Here is a 13,351-nt window from a genome sequence, read left to right on the forward strand (position 1 = left end):
TGCATGCTTTTTAATGTAATTTTAAACCCTTCATGAATACAGTATTTCTCAACATTCAAAAATTTATAAAAATTGATTTCACCATGCCCATGTAGTTGAGAAAAACCTCACGTACCTTATTTTGTTTAGTTTAAAGATTGAAACTCTAATCTTGACCCTTTTCTTGAAATCTTGAACTTAGAGGAAACCCTAATTTGTTCTTGTTCTTGAGAGTGGAGAAGATTTGAGATGTTGTAAAATTGATAATAATTGATTAATAACATTTAGAGTACAATTTAATTTGTTGGAGAGGTTTCTGGGAAGGAAAAGTACCAAAATACCCATTTAAAAATAGCCCGTTTGAGCAACTCGGCCTCGACTGATGGATTGGTTGATGGACCGTCAGTCTGGTGACGGACCATCACTCCAACCATCAGTTCTTGTCCAGAGAACAAGATCACTACCTGAGGTTTGATGGAAATCTTGACGGGCCATCACTGGCTTGATGGTCCGTCAGTCTGGCCATCACACCTCGGCAGACTGATACCTCTTTAGAAAACAGGCATAACTTTTTACCCCGATATCAGATTAAGGCGAAACCAGTGGAGTTGGAAAGAATACTCAAAGAAATTTCATTTTATATATAGTAGGCCCTCTAACTCATTATATACAAGAATTTATGGTCAATGGACTTTGACCCAAGTTAAGACGTTCACTAAAACTTAATCGATAGGAAAGTTTTCAACTCATCTTTGAATTAAGGGACCTCTATTATATCAATTCATGATCAACTAGATGCCCACACTACCTAATTGATTATTATACTTATATTTATATATTATTTATTGGCTTTTGTGACCTTTACTCATAGGAATGACGGTTTATGTTCTAGACCAAAAATACGGGTTGTTACAAAGGCTATGTCGGATCTTGTAGTAGTTACAAGATACATTAGTACACCAATTTCACTAAGATATATAACCAATCTAATTCGGTATATTTCTCATTCCAGCAAATAATTTATTGTTTTTGAAAACTTTCTAAGAATTTCAATAATTTTCAAGTTATAAATTTATGCAATATAAGGATTATAGATAAGTTCCCCATAAACTTTTATATGCTTCTAACATTTTGAATCCTTAAAAATTTTCATATTAATTTTATCAAGTGACAATATTCAATATTCCATGTATTACATCTTCAAGCGTCTGGATGGCAAATCAAATAAGTTTTATGCTTACCAAGATACATCCTTTCATGTCACTTGATAATATTTATACATCGATATGCTTAAATAAACATAGAATTTATTGTAATCTTTTACAATATTGCACCAATATTGTATCAAAGATATTGATCATTTTGTATTGGTTCACAGTGTGAAATAATATTTTGAGATCTCATCACTTCATTATTTTCAGGTACCTAAACCTCTCATACGGTTTCATGAAGTGTTATGTCATAGGCTCTTCAAGAGCACGTTGTCTTCTTATTATGATTATTTACTCCTTTTTCTTTTTCAAAAATTATTTATTTAGAACCGATTGATATACCATGTTTCATGCATACGGTAGACTTTATCCTTTAGGGACATCCAATTTAGAGCATTTACAGCTAAATATGAGATTAATATTGGGTCAGCAAATGATCCTAACATTTGAACTTGAATTATCTTTTTAATAAGGATCATATTGATAATAATTCACAACATATTTCTCAGTTGTTTATTATTTCTCCATCATATGAAAAAAAGTAAAATACATCTCAATTTATTTTAGAGAATCCATCTTTGTACATCATGGTATATCCATCTATTAAATACCACACATCAAAACTACTAGATGGAATAATTGATTTCTGACCTTGAACCAATTGAGGGGGAGAAATTAATCATAGTTTTTGGTCAAATACAAACAAGTGTTATTGCATGCAATATATCATACTTCAGACGAACACATAAGGGTTTGTTCTCATAAGCAATGGTTCAACTATTTATCGAAGGCTTTTAACACCAACTTAACTAGCATTATCAAGATGAATTGCCTTGATTACACAATCTAAAAATTATGCTCTTAACTCAATTTATATTGAGCAAGAAACTTTATGAATGTCAAACTGCAGGTTGACAATAAACTCACATGTGATCATATTATATTGATGAATCTTAATATATCGCATGATAGGTGAACAGGCCCATATTCGCCTTTTATATTTTTTTAGATTTAAGGGATTCAATCCCAACATTAGTTGATCCAACCAACTTATCATGAGAACAAACACTATGAAATTTTTTTGAAGAATCTTCTAATTCTTTAATACATTTCTAATAGTCAATATACACATCTTCGAAATGTCACAATCGTTCATGTCAACGTATGAAATTTTTATTCTAGTGAACTTTAAGTTTACCATGACATGTGCCTTTTGCTTTAGTAAATTTCAGATTTACTTTACAAGAATAAACATCATATTTACTACTTCTGAGCAAATTGCAGAATATTTCTTCTCAGTTATTCTACCTTTTTTGGAGGTGAGTTATGGTACCATCACAATCAAGTGCACGTTTGTATTGATAAGCTTTACTAAATATTATCACTTTTACCACGGAAAATGAATCTATGCTTATAACAATTAAAATTCTCATTCCTATGAATGAAATATAATCATGCCTTAAGCCTATCAAATTATGATAGTTTATAACCTCTTTCAAAATATTGTTACTTCAAGAGCAAGTCAAGGTGTGTAATATAATGTAGAGAATTTTTCTCTAACGTATCTTATAATCATAATAAGCGTGAAAAAATATTATTAATTTTGATGATTATTATCATATTGTCTCTCCATATTTATATTTGTGCATTCAATCATTTGTCTTCTTTCAGACATATTATATACTGCTATCATATTTCTTTCAAGAATGGAGCAAGTTTCCAACTTTCAGATTCATCATATATTGCTACCACATTCACTTCAGAGAATGAAGCGTATTTAGTGGGACATGTTTCATGACTTTTCATAAAATTTATTATTTTGCCTTAGCCATCATAATATATCAATATGGTGTATTGAGATTCAAACTCAATATCTTATCCATATAAAGACGTCTTAGGCTATAACTCGATGGGACTTGAACATAATATCTTATATCATGGTGCATTGGAACTTTTAACCCAATGTTTTACCCTCTTAATGAGATGAGACTTAAATTCATCATCATATCTTTTAACAATATTGTTCTTCATGAACAAATTTAAAGCATAAATGGTTCCAAACCAATTATTTTTCCTCAAATCCAACAATAATTATATCAATAGTAGCAAAAGTCAAATAACATAAGGAATTACTAACCATGAAATTACCTTTAGATTTATAGTTTTACCTTATTTGATAGAGTCTCGTGTTGATAACGTGTTATGAAATATAAAATAAAGAAGAAGAATAATGAAGAGAAAAGAGAGTGATTATTATTTCTCTTGAGAGGTATTTTGATGGGTTAATTACAATGAAGGAAATCTTCTTTATTTATAGGGGAAAACTAACCTTGGGGGTTTTAAATTTTTCATAAATATACATTCACTATATATGGTAAAGTAGACATTCGTTATATATGGTAATATATTTATAACACATTCACATTTATTGGAAGGATTTTCATTCGATATATTCTAGTAATCTATATTTAAAATAATATGCATACATTTTAATGAAAAGATCTTCATTATTAAGAATAACTATCAATAAGTAATAATACTATAATTCTATATTAGGAAATAAATGAATGATATTCTTGAATTTAAAAGGAGGGTAGATTGAAAGTAAATAAATACTGAGAACTTTTTTTATTGAAAATTACTACACAAAAAAGACTACATAATGTTTATTGAAAATAACTACTAAAATTACATAGACTTAATTAATATTTCAAGTCAAATAAAATTTTACATTACAAAAATATTATTTATTTAACCAATTATATAACCTTATATATGTCTGCAAGAATAATTCTGATTTTAAAATAATTAAATTTAAAAAAAGATACTTTTTTTTATAAATGAAAATTAATATACATGAAAATGAAATTATAAATCAAACTAACTTGTCATTAATAAATAAATATATTATAATGACTTCTTTGCTTTTAAAATGAAATAGGAATAAAAATTTCTTAATAATAAAAATATCAACAAAAAATTATAATAACTTTTATATGATGAAATGTAGGTGTGGGTTACTAATAAATTAGAATATATGTAGTTGAAGTATTACCATAAAAAGAATATTTATATGACAAAAAGTATCTATGATTTCATTCAATATAAGTCAACTAAGGAAGCAAGACAAGGTTGACTGGAAATTCAAATAAAAAATGAATTATCAATTAACAATTATATATATGTATATGAAAAAGAATATTTTACCAACTTTCAACTAATCTAGAAGTTCTAATGCCACAACAATCTATCACTATATAAGAAGGCTACACTCAATAAATGCTAATTAATTTCTGCCATCACATGTTGGAGAAGATGAATTGTTCAAGTGATACGTGTGGACGTTCTAACTAGAATCTCAATTTACTTTGAGTATTATTTTAGAATATATTTTTCTTCATTTATCAAGTCAACTAACTACACAGGTTATGCTGCATATTCATTTTATTTTATTTTTATATATTTGGAGAAAATTTTATGAGTCATTATTCATGTACTTTATGTTTTATGAAAAAATATAATCTGAAGATTTAAGTTGGTGATCTTTTATATATCTTACGTTTTTAAAGTCTGATAAAAATTTATCTTGAAATCGAAATGTGCAATGAGAATTTAACCAATAACATAAAACTTTACATGTTATACATTAAATATGAAGAAACTAATATTGATATTAGATAGCTAATTTTCTTACATTGCAAATATTGTTGCTTTAGATTTTAGTGAGATAGTAATATGATTTAAAAAATTAATAGAACTAACCTTTTTGTTAGACTCATGAGTTGTATGTGATTACAAAAACTATGATACTAAATTACTAATCCATTATATTTCTATATGTTAGAATTAAGACTTGATTTGTCTATACTATATTTCTATATATTATGATTAACAATTAATTTGTATATTAAATTATGTGATTTTAGTAGTATACTAAAAGTTTAATGATAATGCATTAGGAATGATAGTTAAGTGACCTTGGTGAAAAAAATGATAGTTGTATAACTATCTATGAAATTTACCCAGCACTAGGACTGCTATCTCAAAAACTACATCTCAAGGATCAAAGTTTTGGTGAGTATCCCATGGCCGATGGCCGATGAAAAAATACTTATGAATATTTTTTTTCAAATTTATTATATTTAAGTTCTTACTGCAAATATTATTGTATTTTTACGTGGCATATTCTAGTAATGTAAAATTAAAGATCATTTATCATTTATTATTTATAAACATTATTCTACAAACTTTCCTTTTTTTAGTTGATATAAACAAACAAGAAATTAAATCATGTTTGTCTTTATATTTGTAACTCCAATTTTAGAATATTGTAGATCATTTGGTGCAATAATTATTTTAATCTATTTTGTACAATATAAAAGAAATATATGAATAAGATAAATATCTTATTGTGTTAATGGGAGGTTGATATTAGTTTAATGTTCTAATGTGAGAGGAAATTCAATTCCGACAATGATTAATATTCATAATTTCATTCAAATTGAGTAAATTGAGAATGCATGATAGGGTTAATCGAAAATAGAGTTGAAGAGTGAATACTCAAACGTATGAAGGACATAAACTATTTATTTAGAAAAATAATTTACAATAAGATCCATTAATACTTTTATTCCCTTATCATAAGAAAATAAGTGAACATTGTGAGATCATGCAAAATGGTTACCGTAACGATCTAAAAATTTAATGAAATATGTGAAATTTATGATTTTATGTGATTTGACTATTTTACCCCTCCTCGTGGTTGTATTATGGTATTTATGGGGTATGGAAGTGTTTGTCATAGTTTTTGATATATTTTAGTACCATTTATGCAATATTGTGGTTTTTGATGGCTTCAAGAGTCTTATTTTAGACTTATGGGGATATATTTTGATTCGTTCGATGGATGGCTGAACGGAATACGTCAGCAGCTTCAAAATATCAATTTTAGGCTAGGTATACATTTGGTTTGGGTTTTGGTGCATCTGAGCTCATTTCGACCTATTGGTCGGGAAATTAGAAATATAGGTGTGGGACCCACATTTAATCGAAACGATCTCTTATAAAAAATCTGACTTCATCAGCTGATTTAAAATATCGATTTTAGGATGATAACATATTTGGTGTGATTTTACGGCTTTTAAATCTCATTTTGACCCTCGATTTGTGAAATTTTAATTTTGAGTTTCGGGGGTCAACTTTGTGAAAATAATATTTTTTTTTTAAATCTAACTTCGCCAATGCGTTTGGAATGTCGAATTTAGTATTATTGCATAGTTCATTTGTGTATATCGGACTCCATACTAATTTCGAACACCCCGTCATAGTCCGGGTGAACTTGAAGGGAAAACCAGATTTTTTCTGTAATATATATATACCTTCTTTGGCCTTTTTTGCTCATTTTTCATCTTGCCTCTTGGGAGTTAAACCCTAAAATAGTGTGGGGGCTTAAAATTAAAGTTTGTGGGAGCTTCTGAAGCTATATTAACACTCATTTCTTGGTTTTATTATGGATTTAAGATTAGAATTCACCCTTTTCTTAATAATTTCTTGATTAATTTCTCAAAATCTCAAAAATCTTAGGGCTTAATTTTAAACCACAATTTCACCTTTTTTCACTCGAATAATGTTTTTATCTTATAATTACTAGTTTTTCATCAATTTAACCTTCAAAACGACTCTGATTCTTGACTTTAACCCGAATTTTAAAGATTTTACCCAATAAAGCTTAAAAATGGTTTTTCTTTAATTTGAACCTCGTTTTTTTACTCAATTTGACTTGAATTTTCAGTTGTAGATTTCTACAAATATGTGGAACATGTTTTTGAAGTAAAGTTTTGATTTTGCCCTTTTTTTTTCGAAAATCCATTTCGGGGGTCCATTTTGACCACGAACCAAAAGTAGTCAATATGGGTGTCGTTGGTTTGTTTTGATGCGTAGATTTCACAATTGATGTTTTTAGTGGAGCTTGAAATTGTTCGTGAAAAGTAAGATCGTGGGTTCGAAGTGTAGCAAACCGATTTTGACTTTTGAGGTAGGCTATGACTTAACTCTTTCAGATTGAGTTGGGTAGTAAATGATAATACAAAATTCATGTTAAGGGTAGGAACTAATCATGAAAAATGAATGTCTATGGGTTCTACCCGTGTGGGTTTTATATGTGATGTAATTATTGAAATTGAGATATTATGTGATATGTATGATCGTGTGGGATCCTATGTGATATTGATAGGCTTGAATACATATGAATAATTGTATTGTTTAAGATGTTTAATATGGTACCATTGACGTATTGTGATTATATTCATACTTTATTAGCATATGAGACGTGAAAATTCATGAATGAAATGGAGATAAAGTGGATATTGGCTCATATAGTTGTGAAAATGTATCATTGTGGTTGGTTGTGGAAATATATCATGTGGTTAGTTGTGAAAATACTCATTGTGATTGGTTGTGAGTATTACATCTTCATATCATACTTATTCATAAAGTATTGTTACCATCATGGCAACATCTGAGAAACACTGTCAACACTTGATAACACCTTTTCGAGGAATGTGCCAGAAAGAAGATATGAGATATGTGGATTATATACAGGTTGACAAACCCTCCATGGGTCCTTCGTTGGGAGGCTTGGCTCCGTAGGTGTATACGGGGATTGTGCAACAATTTCGAAGGTTGTGCGACGACCTCGTGCATCGTCATTATTATCATCATCATCATCACATCATCATTATCATATACATTGCGCTTACTTTATTGTGTTTATATGTTGTATTGCCGTATTGACTTGCCATTTATATAATTGTCTTATCTTCTTTTACTTGTATTTGATGATCTTGTATATGCATATTCCCCCCTTTTTAACTTATATGTGATATAATCCATACTTGTGTTCTATCTAGTTGTGATGTTGTAATATATGTGATATATTATAACTGTTGGTGCAAGCGGTGTGGGCTATCATTGTGGGACATTTTCTAATTACAGGTAATGTTCCCTAAATGTAGATTTTGTATGATTTATTCACTACTTTGCTTGGTCAGCCAATGATACCTACTGAGTACAAGTGGACCGTACTCATGCCTACTGCACTCTTTCAGTGCAGGTCCTAGCTCGAGTGCGCCTCAGCTTGCTTGACTAGGGCGATTGTTGGAGCTTCCAAGGTAGCAGTTGGACATTCATGCGTTCAGAGTTCACTTTTATCTTTCTATAGTAGTTATGTCTTTATTAGTATTTGGAGACAAATATCATTCCTTTATGGTTATTTCTCTAATGTATTTGACTCCTGAATTGTATTAGTAGTTCTTACACTATTAACACATGGTTTGGGGCATGATCGATATTTTGGATAAGTCTTTTCTGCATTGTTATGATTACTTGTATGGTTCGGCTTCGTTCTAGAAGCCTTACCTTTGGATATTTCTGTCTTTTCCTCTTTTTGTATCAGTTTGGGTGATAGACTTACTTGTCAAGGTACGCCGCAACAAGTGCCATCATGACCCTCACTTTTTGGTTATGACAGTTACGATTTCAGATAATGCTACAAGTTGTTTGTTAAAAAGAAAAAAGACATCTTTTCCCCCCTGAACTTGTCCTCCAAACTCACTTTAGCACTTAAACTTAACTTCCATTTATTTACTCCCTTAACATCTTTAAAGTGTATTTGTTTGACCCCTAAAGCTGATGTGACATTTTTTTAAAAAAGGGGGCGCGTTTATTTATTAAAAAAAATAATTTCAGTAATCTTATATTTAAAATATAATAAAAAATTTTAAAAAAATAAAATAAAAATAAAAAATGGACACTTTTTTCTTCTTTCTTCTTCAAATCATCATCAACAACAACACTCAAACCTCCATTAACAACCTCAAATTTTTTTCACTTTCCTCCATTAACAACACCACCCAAGAACAACACTTTTCTTTAATTCTTTTCACTTTCCTCCATTAACAACACCACCTTCCTCCATTAACAACACCACCCAAGAACAATACTTTCCTTTAATTTTTTTTACTTTTCTCCATTAACAACACCACCCAAGAACAACACTTTTCTTTATTTTTTTTACTTTCCTCCATTAACACTACCCAAGAACAAACATGAAAACACTATTAAATAATTTTCTCCATTGAACAACATCTCAACCTTCAATCCAACTCCCTCAAAATTTAGACAAAAATTAAATTAAATTGATGATTTTATTTTTGAATCACCTATCATCAATGAGATTTCTTTGATTTTTACTTTTGAATTTTTTTGTTAATAAGACAGTTTGAAAAAATTAATTTTAACTTGATGAAAATATTTTTGTGTTTGAATAATAAAGAAGAGGGTTGGGGTGGGGGGCTGGAAGGGTAGGGTAGGGGTGAGGCTGAAAGGGAAGAAAAAATGGCGGGTGGAGGGGGGTGCTAGAAGGGGAGAAAGAATGGGGGTAGGGTGGAGGAAGCTGGAAGGGAAGAAGAGCGGGTGGGGGGAGGGTGTGCTGGAATGGAGAAAGAGATTGGGGGAGGGGGGTTGAATTTTTTATTTAATATATATATATATATATAAATAGTAAATATATATTTTTTGCTTTTTAAAATAAAAATACATAAAAATAGTATGTGTGTGGAATTTTAAAAAAAAATCCTAATTTCTTACGTGGCAATGATCTGACACTAATGCGACACTGATTTGGCACTGACATGGCGCGTATGTAACCCACTCTCCGTTGTGAGAGTGGTATTCAGTTTTGAGGGGTGAAAAAAATACACTTTAAAGATGTTAAGGAGGGTAAATAAACAAAAGTTAACTTTAAGTGCTAAAGTGAGTTTGGAGGACAAGTTCAGGGGGAAAAAGATGTATTTTCTCTTAAAAAAATGATAACAAAAAAATAAGAGAGTGAAAATTGACTATTATTGAGACTTTACTCAAAATATTTTTCTTGAAGCAAAAAAAATTTAAATTTATAAAAAATATACTATGACTAAGATCATGTAAAAGAATACAAAATCTATTTAGAAAGGAAAAATCTATCAAAACAAAAAAAAAAAAGAAGGAGGAACTCCTTTCTTCCCCTTCAAAGGAGGGTGCAAATTAAAATATTGAATATAAAATAATTTAAATTTCAAGTTAAAATTTTATAAAGAAGCCTTATGTGTATAACTCTAAAGCATATCATCCATCAGTTCTTTACTTTTCTAACCAAATTTAGAAGTAAGTTACTTGACTAATAATAATTATGTTAAATATACATTTTCTTTTAAAATTATATGATTTTTTTTTTTACAAATTATAAATCAATATAGAACACAATATTATCTTATATGCTCAAATACTTATATTATAATATAATATTATTTGAATGTGGATACTAACTTTCAAAAAGAAATATTTAAGTTTTATGTAATCAATGATATTAGATTTAATATTTTAATATTTATTTTTAGTATTGCATAAATTTATTAATTTCAAATATGCCAACGGTATTGAATAAATTTTTGATTATATAAAATCATAGGATAATAATTTCTATGATTAATTTTATTTAATATCGATCGTGCATCACACGGGTACTAATACTAGTAGAAAAATAGATCAACACTCTTTCTTGATTTGATTTTTGTTTTACTTTCAAAAATTGACAAATTAATTTGATTTTGCTTTTAAATAAGAAAGAATAAAAAAAAAATTAAACCAAACCAACTATATAAATACCTATTTCACTATTACAATTTTTATTAATCTTTTAAGTAGATATTAATCTTTTACACTCTTATTTAGTAATTCAGGTGTTTGTTTTTAGAGAAATTCAAATTTTGCCATTACTTTCCGACTTGATTTGTAGTTTTTATTTTTCTAAGTCAAAGAACCTATTTCATGTAAAAATAATCTATCTTTAAATTGTTTATCATTATTTAAATAGATTATCATTAATATATCTTGATAACAGCTAGGTAATTTTTTTTCAAAAAAGAAAAATCAATGTAAGAAGTTCTAGTGAGTTCATTGGAAGTGATTAAATTCTAACAGAATGTATCCAATTCTGTGGAGGAAGTTACATACTATATAACTTTACATATTCCTAAGTGCTCCTTTTAGATTGGACAATCTTTTGTAATAAATTATTAACTCTAGAAAAATAAAACGTAACTTGACCAACTAACTCTTCATTAAATTTATATCTTTTCAAGTCTATATTGGTTACATTTTATATAAAGAAATGACATAAAAATATCCTTAAACTTGTTCACCTGATTTACTTTAGCATTTTAATTTTATGAGTATTTAAATACCCCTCAAATAATTTTAAAGTGAATATAGCATCTTAAAAATACAATATCACTCTCACTGCAAAGTGCATTACACTCTCTCTATATTATTACTATCAACGCCACATAATTGTCACGTAAGTACCAAATTCCACATTATTTTTATTAGAAAAATACCCTACCTGACCCTTTCTTCTTCGTACCCATCCACCTCAATTCACTTCTTCAATCCCTTTAACCCCCCACCATCCTCCCTCCCTGGGGCATTTCTCTCTCTTCTAATCTTAATTTATATCTTTTTAGTTTTTGATTGATTAAATTTTGCTAATTATCTATTTATTTTTTATCTCAACTAAATTCTTTTAACCATCTCTCATTTAACTAGATCCTTCAAAAAAGAGAAAGTTACCATCCTCTTATTAATATTTTGACGTAAAAGATCTTACGATATATTGATGTGGTCTTGGTTTGGACAAAAATATCAATTTTAATAAGAATGGAAGTTTGATGATTTTACTTTTCGTAATTGATCTATATAAAAAGAAAACTTAGAAGAGAAAAATAACAAAGAAAATGAGGAGAAACGTGCAGTAGTGGGGGTTAGAAAAGGAAGTAAGGGATAGGGGGAATGTGGAGGAAAAAAAAAAATGTAGGGGTGGGGTTTGGGGGGTTGAAGAAGAAAGGGAGTGGGGAGGGGGCTGTTCTTTTTTTTTTTTTGATTATATATATTTTCGTGTGATCATTTTTAAAAGGCAAAATGTCTCGATGGATTCTTGCACTATGTCTGTTTTGTAATGTGGATACTCCTACTTATATGTTTTCATTTGGACCCTTGAACCCATATAAAAATAATATTTTAAACTCTTTGACCGTTGACTGAACCTATGTGGCATCAAAATGGATGAGTAGGATGAAACGCGTGTAGGCACGCGCCTGGGGTGCGAGTGAGGGTCATTTTTTTAATCAATTTTATATTAAAATAATTAAAAAAATTATTTTAAAAAAGTAATATTAAAATAATATTAAAATTAAAAAAAAAAAAAAAAAAAAACAACCCTTTCCACCAAAAACAACAAACACCCACACCCCCCCCTTTCCCACTCCCCCCCCCCCCCCCCCCCTTCCACACATTCTTTTCTCTCCCCCTTCCCCCACCGTCCCCGTCCACCACCACCTTCCCCGTCCACCCTGTCGATGAGCTACCACCACCAAACTTCGGTCAGAGTTCCACCACCACCACCACCAACAGACCCATCACGTTTCTTATCCATCCATAAAATTCATTCAAAATAAACTAAAAAAGTACTAAATTTTGCTTCTACGCTAACATTAAAAAACATTAGAGAGAAAAATTGAAATATAATAGAGATGTGGCTTGGATTTTCCCCTATAAGGAGAAAATACATAAAAAAAAAAATGCTCAGTAATTTCAACTTCGATCATCTGAGAAAATATCCATCACTTTCATCTCAATCAAAAAATTAAAATTTTTCAATAACAAATTAAGTTCAAATTCTTAATTGTTGTGTTGTATGTTGGTGGTGTTATAGAGGTAAGGAAGGAAAATACGAGTTGGAGTGATTGTTTGTTGTTTTGTCTGTCGAAAATGGACGAAAACGATGAAGAGTCGGGGATGGTTATTGTTGCTGGTGCGGGGTGGGGTGGGGGTGGGGACAGGGGAAATAGGTTGGGGAACCGGTGGGGGGATGGGTTATAGAATGGGGGAGAGGGGCTGGGGGTGAGGGAATGGCGGAGAGGGGAACTGGTGGCTAGGGGAATGAAGAAGAAGGCCAAAATTTATTTATTTATTTATTAAATTTATAATTATTTAAAAATAAATAAAGTAAATTTAGTTTTTATATTTTTTAAATATTTAATTTCTTTTGTGGCATTTAATGTAGTATT

The 13,351-nt window shown here is 29.6% G+C and overlaps 1 non-coding gene across 1 annotated transcript; it reads right to left on the minus strand.

The window, feature by feature from the left end:
- Window positions 1–12,803: 12,803 nt before the first annotated feature.
- LOC124886300 lies at window positions 12,804–12,914 on the minus strand. Its single transcript, XR_007043386.1, has one exon. It is a non-coding gene; the product is annotated as a small nucleolar RNA Z103 (small nucleolar RNA).
- Window positions 12,915–13,351: the final 437 nt, after the last annotated feature.

The sequence above is a fragment of the Capsicum annuum genome, chromosome 7, assembly GCF_002878395.1.
Source record: "Capsicum annuum cultivar UCD-10X-F1 chromosome 7, UCD10Xv1.1, whole genome shotgun sequence".
NCBI classification, from domain to species: Eukaryota; Viridiplantae; Streptophyta; class Magnoliopsida; order Solanales; family Solanaceae; genus Capsicum; species Capsicum annuum.